This window comes from Magnolia sinica, chromosome 11 (assembly GCF_029962835.1).
Source record: "Magnolia sinica isolate HGM2019 chromosome 11, MsV1, whole genome shotgun sequence".
NCBI lineage: Eukaryota > Viridiplantae > Streptophyta > Magnoliopsida > Magnoliales > Magnoliaceae > Magnolia > Magnolia sinica.
In genome coordinates, this window is record NC_080583.1 from 74640894 (window position 1) to 74650335 (window position 9442).

Here is a 9442-nt window from a genome sequence, read left to right on the forward strand (position 1 = left end):
AATCCTAGAAGCAAGCTGCATGTTAGCATTTCTAAATAAAGAAAGGCACTAGGAAAGAAGAAATAGTGAGCACAAGGGAGAGGAGATCCACATGGGCTGCTAGTTCAATGAGCTTCCAGGGCCCAATATGTTAAGGTGCATGGGTTGTACTTGCAGCCCCATACTTCCAACCATGGTAATGAATACTTAATACAGAGTTATGATTTCATATGCGGGTAGAGCATGATGAGCCATATGCATGAACAGAGACATTCTACACATGACAGAGAATTACCCATGGTTTAAAGTAGCGTTGTCAGAATGCGACTCACCTAGAGATCGAAAAGGAAACAAGCCACAGAACTTGTTCTGTTTCGGTGTGCAACTCTTTGCCCGCCTAAACCGAGATGACTTGGCCAAGTCAACTGAGTTCCAAAAAATATTGTGAACCGTGCTTGTAACTTAATCCAAGACATCCAAATAGTGAGATCCAACAAAGATGAGGCATATCCCAAAGTGTAGTTAAATGATACTAATTTATGATTAATGGACTTTTTTGCTAAGTTCCAACCACTGGCCATGTTTCATTTCAACCATCCATTAGATGTCCAATCAACTAGATCACTTCACAGTATGAGTTTTGGGTTATGGTCCATCTATAGCGAGTCAGTAACCCTAATATTGACATGGAGCATAGTATACAAGTGTATTCATGGTTCTTCACAACATCAGACCACCATATATCTTTCGTGGTCTTATAATCCGGCCATTCTAGTCATTTGGGTGGGCCATGTGTGTAATTGAGTGTCAACATTGATCAATTTTTTTAGCAGTCTTTATTTCATGCAGGCCTGGCCCACATGATGACCAGGCTGGCCTGATTAAGGGTCCACTTCAGATAACATATTCAAGCTAATTTTATTCATTGCCCCGTCTTGATTCCAAAGACATGACGTTAAATCCTCTTATGAAAATAATAAAATAATAACTGCAAGATGACAAGAACTGCTGAAAGAGACCATTTCCAGGAGAAAGAATTCTAATTCCATATGCCTCATCTTCAATCACAAAGTGCAAATGCAACACAAGTGCCAATATGGTACATGTGTGAGGAATTTGGGATGTCCATCATTGGGTCCTTTCAGCACATGTTCCTCAGCCCAAAGATTCAGCTGGTTCATTTATCAAATAAACCATACATGCAATAAGAAATAGACAGACAATGATAGCCTAGTCTCCATTCAACATGTTCAACATGCATGTGTCAATCACCTTATGATGAGCCATCCTGATTTTTAGGATAAGAAACATGCACTACGGAGGAGGATGATGAACTTCCTAGATCCCACAAATATATGCCACATGGTCGCATGTGTTTGGCGCTTGAACATCAAGTGTCCAAAATTAACATTCCGCTTACAAACAATGTTTTAAATAGCTTCGTCACATAATGTAGCTGGGCGTTAACACTATGTAGCGCATGAAAATAGCTTATGTTAGCTTTATGGTACACGCTACTTAGCTTACACTACAAATTATTTTTCACTAAAATATTAAAATCAATTAATGCTTTCAATGATTTATTACATTTTCAGTTTTTTAATAGAAGATACTTAATTTTTCAATGATTTTAGTAAAATAGTACAAGTAATAGTAGTAAATCAGTTAATAAAATACTTAATCTTTGACTACTTTTCCTATTATTTTAGGTTATGTTTGGTTGCACCAAATGTCATTAAATTTCATTATTAATCAGACTAATTTTCTGCAAAATATCAAAAAAATTCATGATATTTGTTGCAACCAAGCATAGCCTTAATTAAAAACCTAGAAATAGCATGCAGCGTAAGCTACATTCTATGTGCCTTACACCTCAGGCTTCAAATGGGTGAACGTTGTGCTACCTGCTATTTGATATTTAAAACACTGCAAAAAAATTAAGCACGCAAAACTCCAACAGAAGAAGAAACACAAAATCAGAAAGAAAGAAAAAGAGAGGTGAATATCACTAAAACAACTAATCCAACCCTTCATTCCCAGCTGTGGGGCAACACACCAATGCGGTCTGAATCACTGAACTACATCCTCAAAAAGCAGCCGAATTGGAGAATTCTTAACCATCTATTTCCAGGACATAATTTGAAAAGTTAGGATAGTGGCAGCAATGAGATTTGAGTATGATCAGTCTACTGTGAGGTCTCGTGTATCAATGATCTGGAACGGTGAACTGTGGCCCAAAAAGAGGGAAACAAATTTCAGGGAGCCCATGCAATGATAAGTCATGGGGCCCACCATCATGTGTGTGACATCCACTCCATTATTGTCATATGCGATCGCATATGCGCATATGCATGAGCAGATCACATATTCGCATATCTGATCGTTGGCACTTCTTCTCTTTTTTTTTGCAAAATTTCCACTTTGTACCCATAAAAAGGCACTCAATTCCAGCGCCCCCCACCCCCTTAATCTCTCTCTTACATTCCTACTTCCAAGTTACAACTTCCAAGCCTAAATCCTAATCTCTACGAATCCTCTACAAAGATCAATCAAGAAGGGAAATTTACAAAAAATCAATCAAGGATTCAAGAATCAAGAATACATTGAAGAAGCACTCTCATTCTACATTTCTCTCTCTACGTTCGCTCTCATTTTATTTCTCTTACATTACATTCTCTCTCTACATTCACTCTCCTTAAGACAATCATTCTCCAGATTCTAGAATCTACATACATACATTCCCCTCTCTCTCTCTCTCTCTCTCTCTCTCTATATATATATATATAACTACAACTACAACTCTACAAGTGTAAGTGTGTAACTCTCTCCCTCTCCCTCTCATTCATCCTCTAGTCTTTACAACTTACAAGTTACGACAAATACAAGTAACAAGAAGAAAGCACCATGTCTTCTTCTTCCCAACCTCCTTCTTTGAAACCCAAGTCAAATGACCCGGGTTGGAAGTATGGACACTATCATAGATTCATAGTGCTACCAAAAAACTCACATAGTGTATGACTTACGTAGGTCTGTGAGTTTCGATGGCATTGCATAGCACAAAAACACCTCGTACATACATCAAGATCAAATGCAAGACCATGTCCTAATATTACTCTAGAAATCCAAAGGAAAATCATGAAGTACATGGATAAACAAACAAGAAATAAACACGATAATACCGTACTTTATGAGGAATTTATGGAACAAGAAGCATATGAGAATATAGATGTAGTTGATGTGGATGAACATAGCCCTACACACCGCCCCCCCTAGATAGGCCGGTCTAGATCATCGTCCTCAAGAAGAGTTCGTGAGAACGGGCTCATGAATAGATGGTGTAGACCACACCCCGTGTATGTAATCGACCAAAGAGGTTAGGGCAAAGGGCCCACTCAAACCACATTAAAAAATTGATACAAACAAAAAGATAGAAAAACCACAATTCAATATATCGTTAAGTGATTATACTAAGTCGGTGTTACTTTCAACATTGTTAAGTTAAAATGCTTCAAGGCTACGTTGAGGCAATAGGTCAATTTAGACCTGCGCTTAAACGGCCTTCATATCACAAAACGAAGGAGACATACCTCAAAGCCAAGGTTGATTATATAGAAAGCTTCATAGTCGAATATAAGGAATCATGAAAAACATATGGTTGTGCAATCATGGCCAACGAATAAACCGATAGATCTGATCTGACTCTAATAAGTTTTTTGGTTAATTGTCTAGCTGGGACAATGTTCTTAAAGTATGTGGATGCATTGGGTCATCCTCATATGGCAAATTATTTGTAGTTGAGGAAGTAAAAGAGGAATACATTGTCTAAGTAATCACAGACAATGTAACCTCATATGTAGCCGCCAGTCGTCTTTTTATGGAGAAGAGGCGTCGTTTATTTTGAACCCCTTGTATGGCCCATTGTATTGATCTAATGTTAGAGGACATGGGTAGGTTATACTTAAAAGTTATTGCAATGGCTAGAAGAATCACAGCTTTTACGTACGCATGCCCTCCTTCTCCATCAAATGCAAAAATACATTGAGTGTAACTTGTTACGTCCAGCTATCACCTGTTTCATTACAACCTTCTTAACACTACAAAAATTACATCCGAACTTCAAAGATTTTTAGTGTTGGCTGATTGGACAAAAAGGCCTTGGTCAAAGAAGGTTGAAGGGAATGTAGTCCAACAAACCATCCTTTCACAAAAATCTTGGACACAAGTGATAAATGCACTAAAAGCGTCTGAACCCTTAATCATTGCGTTGCGATTAGCGAACGAAGATGAGAAGCCACCAATGGGTTACATATATGATGCGATGGAGAGGGCAAGAAATAAAATCATAAGCCATTTTACTTAGAGAGACTGCGATTACATGCCCATTTTAAATATTACAGATAGAAGATGGGGTTGTCAAATGTCATCTCCATTATATTCAGCTGCCTACAACTTTAATCTAGCATGTTTATTCGTTTTCCCTGATCCGGTAGAAGCAAAAAACAACGCATATGGTTAGATTTCTTGACATGTTGAAAAGAATAGTTTCAGATAAAGAAGAACATAACAGGATCTCAACTCTAATGGACTTCTATACGAAGAGTGCGAGCATATTCTCAAGAGATATAGTCATCAGGCATAGGACAATAAAATTGTCAACTAAGTATGAGCATCTTAGACTCTTACAAATAATTTTTTACAATCTAATTTACAAAGTCTAACCGACTCTTAAATTGTTTTTCTCAGCTAACTGGTAGGTTGCTTATGGAATGGACCCGAATCCCGAACAGGAAGGATCCGGCTCTAGATAAGTTGGTCATAATGATTTTTGGACTTGCGTTTTCTGTTAGGGGTTGCAAGTGCAACTGGAGCACGTTCGAGGCAGTAAGTTTAGAAATTGTTATAATTAGGGAGTTAAAAGTTATAACCAAGTTTGATATAAGTAAGGTAATGCACTTTCTTTCATGCAGATTCACACTAGGAAAAAAAAAAGGAATTGTCTTGAAGAAAAGAAACTCAACCACTGGTTTACGTCAAATACAACCAGAAGCTGCGAGAACGATTTCAAGCTAGGTGAGAAAAGCCTGATTTCTATGACCATATCTGCTTAAATAAGCTATATGTAGACAATGAGTGCCTCGTAGATACAAAGGATTCAATATGTACTGGCGAGGAGCTAACATGGGCCCAAGTTGACGATGCCACATTCGGATTGGCACCTGAAGAAGGTACTTACGCTCGAAGGCGGATGAGAGGGGGGCAAGCAATAACAATCTAAGCTATATGTAGATAATGAGTGCCTCGTAGATACAAAGGACTCAATATGTACTGGCGAGGAGCTGACATGGGCCCAAGTTGACGATGCCACATTTGGATTGGCACCTGAAGAAGGTACTTCCGCTCGAAGGCGGATGAGAAGGGGGCGAGCAATAGCAATCGACCTGTGGAAGAGACTGAGGAGATGGAAGAAGGTGATGATCAAGTTAAAGATCAATCATTGGATGTTGATAAACTACCAGTGCGTACAAATGATGAAGAAACAGAAGAAGAGAAAGTATATGTGGAAGAAAGAGATGACGATGGTGGTGATCAAATGCCACAATGACAACTGGATCAATTTACATAGTATTAGACATTTAGACTATTATTATTATTTTATAATTAAGTAGTGTATAAACATTAAGTTGTAACTTGTAAATTGTATTTATACAATAAATAGCTTGTTGATTGTTTTGTTAACTATTTTGTTGAATGTTGATGTACTTCATTCATTGTTTAATTGATTTTATTTCTATCAATTGAATTTTAAATATGTTAAATTAGTAATCTATTAACTTAGAAAAGTTTTCCCTAATTTCTTATATTTTTTTACATTTTTCCCTTATTTTTTGGTTTTTTTATTTATTTTTCACAAAAATATGCGGTCACACATGCGATTGTGCGATCGCATATGCACATAAGCATATGCAGTCCCACAATCACAAATGCAATTTGACAACATTGATCCACTCTACTCATTTTGTGATGTGAGCCCAAACATGAGGTGATGCATCCAGAGCACATGAGTTGGCCAATCAAAGACCGGACCAATCCAAGGGTTATGCTCGTGAGGCCAATCCCAAAGTCGGGTGGGCCACACCACGGCAAACGGCAGTGATGGGACACCCACCACCTAAACCTTCCTACGGCCAACCATGATGTTTGCATGCCATACAATTAATTCATAAGGTGATTCCCACTAGGATGAAAGGAAAAAACCAAATGTCAGCCTGATCCAAAACCTCGGTGGGCCACAAGAAGCTTTCAACGGTAGTGTTCCCATTCCCACTTCTTCTTGTGGTATGGCCCACTTGGGTTTTGGATTAGCCTTATTTTTGGGTTCACATCCTAACATGATTTGGCTCAGTTGATGGATGGAGTAAATGCCACATAGACATCATGGGGGGCCCACAGAGCTTTTTGTTGACAGGAAGATCCAAACCATCCAATTTTGGGCTTTTTTCATTTGAATGTAGATTGTTGATGTATTTCTCTTAACTGTCTGATTGTAGCCCATAAATTGAAAGGTGGAGACCGTCCACGATGGTGGCAACATACCGATGGTCGAGATTACTCAAATGTAGCCCCAAAAAAGAACAAAGACTGGAGGATCCTGAACCGTCTAATTTCCACGAAACAATCTGAAAGGCAAAGATAAAGGATCAAAGTCTGTTAACAGCGGGCCCCCGCTCACCGGTGGCCTGGATTGCTGACCGGTGGGCCCACCTGCACAAACTGTCCTTGTTCAGGTGAAAAGAATGCCTCTGAAACCAACATTCCATGTCAAAAACAACCAAAATTCGAGCTATTACAACCCTCTGATGTCGAAATTGTACGGGCACGGTCCATCCGCTGCGGGGCCCATCAGACCAACGGTATCTTCCCCAAATGGGAATACCGCATAGATCGGATGACTTAACTCAACGGAGTGGATGATTCTAGGGCTGGGCGATCGCCCAGTGGAAGATTTTTGGGGCGACGTCCGATCCACTTTGGGACGAAACAGAAACCAAATGATCTCGATCGTTACAACGGTGGGCCCCATCACCAGACGCAGAGAAGAGAGAGAGAGAGAGAGAGAGAGAGAGAGAGAGAGAGAGAGATTACCTTTTATCTTCTTCTTCTACTTCTTGAAGAGGAGGGTTTACGTTTAGAGAGAATCGGGTCTGTAGAGAGAGAGAGAGAGAGGGAGAGAGAAGGGAACGGAAGAGCGTTGAATTTCCCAAACATCAAGTATCCGCGAGCGGATCGTGTTACCCGAGTAATACATCAATGGGTGTTGCACTGATCGTGGGGCCCACCTTGATCAATATTTTATGTATCCACGCCGTCCATCAGTTTTAAAATACCATTTCATGTTAATACCTAAAACGAAGCAGATCCAAATCTCAAGTGAACCACACAACACGAAACATAGGCATTGAACGCCCACCATTAAAAAATTTCTAAGACCTACCATAATCTTTATTTACCATCTAACCTGTTGATAAGGTCACACAGACAGGGATGAAGGAAAAATGCAAATATAAGCTTGTTAGAAAACTTTGGTGAGCCTTAAGAATTTTTTAATGGTGATAATTCAATCCGTACTGTGTGGTCCACTTGAGATTTAGATCTACTTCATTTTTTGTACCATGCTATAAAATGAGCTGTAAAAAGTGATGGATGGCGTAGATATAAAAAAAAAATACATCAAGGTGGGCTCCATAGTCAGGGAACACCGACTAATTTCTTACCCAGGTAACACGTAATCCATTTCCCGTGTCATCCTAGCAGCGCACGCGCGGTTTGCTCGAGATCACGTGCGATGTAACCCGCGTCCGAATCCCTGCAACATTGCAGTGGTAAAGCCGGGAGTGGAATGGTTATTACCGCTCCAGGAGCTAGCTAGAGAAGGAGGGTCCTCCCAAGGGGAAACGGATGGGCTACTCCCCTGCCACCAGCTAATGGCTGATGGTCGGTGCTCTTTGCTCCCCAGCATGATGTATCTGTTTCATCCATGCCATCCATATATTTTTTCAGGTCATTTTATAGTGTGAGACCAAAAATGAGATATATCCCGATCTTACATGGATCACATTACAGGAAACCGTGTTGAATGAGTGTCGACCATTGAAAACCTTTTGAGGGCCATAAAAGTTTTGGATAAAGCTGATATTTTTTTTTTAACTTCATCTGGGCTTGTATGACCTAATCAACGGATTGGATGTCGAATAAACATTACAGTGGGTCTTAGGAGGATTTTAATGGTGGATATCCAATCATTATTGTTTTCCTGTGGTGTGATTCACCTGAGATTTATATCCTTCTCATCTTGAGGTCAAACCCTAAAATGATCTCTAAAAATGGATGAACTGAATGGATGAAACACATACATCATGTTGGGTCCCACAGAGCACCGACCACCGGACATCGGGCTGGGGGCAATCCGTTTCCCTCTCAAGGGAACTATGGGCCGTCGTGATATATACGTTTTATCCACGTTGTCCACCTATCTTCGCAGATCATTTTAATACATAAGCTAAAAAGGAGGCAGATTGGCCATACCATAAGAAGAAGTGTGTATTGAATTGCCAGATATATACGTTTTATCCATGTTGTCCACCTATCTTTGCGGATCATTTTTATACATAAGCTAAAAGGGAGGTAGATAGATTGGCCATACCATAGGAAGAAGTGTGGATTGAATTGCCGTCGCTGCAAACTTTAAAAGGCCCAATGTGATGTTTATTTGTTCATAAGTTCATGTGGACCCATATGACAAAAAACATAAATATGAACCAAAACTTCTATGCCTAGGCAGTTTTTAATAATAAACTTTTAGTCATTACTATTTCTTATGATGTGGTCCACTTGAATCTTAAAATTGCCTCTTTTTTTTTTATATATATTCTCATGCCTTAAAATGATATTTTAAAATTGATGAATTGAGTGGATGAAACACATACATCGCAATGAGCCCTACAAATCTCTCGGATTTGGTGAGGCTTGGTAAAGGTTGAGAGGCCCTTACATAGACGGCTCCCATCTGTTTAACGATGACATACTTCACCCAGCTACGAGAGTAGATTAGGTGAGACCCAGCCTCACCCGAGACGGTGCAGCCCTTACCGTGGGGTTGCTATAAGGCCCACCTTGATGTATGTATTATATATCCATGTCGTCCATCCATTTTTCCAAATTATCTTAAGGGCACTATTTCAAAAATGAAGCAGATCCAATTATCACCTGGACCATACCATAACAAAACAATGGTGATTGACCTTCCTACCATTAAAAATTTCTTACGGCACACATTAATGCTTTCATAGTGTTTCTTTACCATCTAATCTTTTTATAAGACCACATAAGCCTGGATGAAGGGAGAAAACAAATATCAACTTGATCTAAAACTTTTGTGGCCCATTAATGATCAATCGCTATTGTT

At 39.4% G+C, this 9442-nt stretch overlaps 1 protein-coding gene across 3 annotated transcripts in view; it reads right to left on the reverse strand.

Moving 5' to 3' along the window:
• LOC131219371 (transmembrane emp24 domain-containing protein p24delta9-like) overlaps positions 1–7274 on the reverse strand; it is a 33889-nt gene extending 26615 nt beyond the window's left edge. Inside the window, exon 1 of one of the 3 annotated variants that reach the window (XM_058214468.1) lies at positions 7123–7274. The gene's annotated coding sequence lies outside the window, so the exon portion shown is untranslated. Of the gene's footprint in view, positions 1–6573; positions 6663–7122 lie in introns of those variants that run through there. The other 2 variants (XM_058214470.1, XM_058214469.1) reach the window with 2 other exon arrangements.
• Between the last annotated feature and the right edge of the window lie 2168 nt (positions 7275–9442).